General features: G+C 41.2%; 1 protein-coding gene across 1 annotated transcript in view; it reads right to left on the minus strand.

The window, feature by feature from the left end:
- Positions 1-211, minus strand: part of LOC119588820 (basic proline-rich protein-like) — an 80,069-nt gene that overhangs the window by 32,430 nt on the left and 47,428 nt on the right. The gene's annotated exons all lie outside the window — the stretch shown is intronic.

The following is a 211-nucleotide window of genomic DNA, read 5'->3' on the forward strand; positions in this document are numbered from 1 at the left end:
TTTTTTTACATATAATAAGATGGGGATAGAAAAGGGGAAGATGAAATGGGAATTTTAAAAATAAGATAATGGGGAATTTAACGTGGGGGACACACACAACAAAACCCCCAACCACCCCAACCCCCAACCCCCCCAAAAAAACCACCCCACAAAACACAAACCCACCCCCAAAAAAACCAAAAAAACCACAAAACAACCACACACACACACA

The sequence above is a fragment of the Penaeus monodon genome, chromosome 24 (assembly GCF_015228065.2).
Source record: "Penaeus monodon isolate SGIC_2016 chromosome 24, NSTDA_Pmon_1, whole genome shotgun sequence".
NCBI lineage: Eukaryota > Metazoa > Arthropoda > Malacostraca > Decapoda > Penaeidae > Penaeus > Penaeus monodon.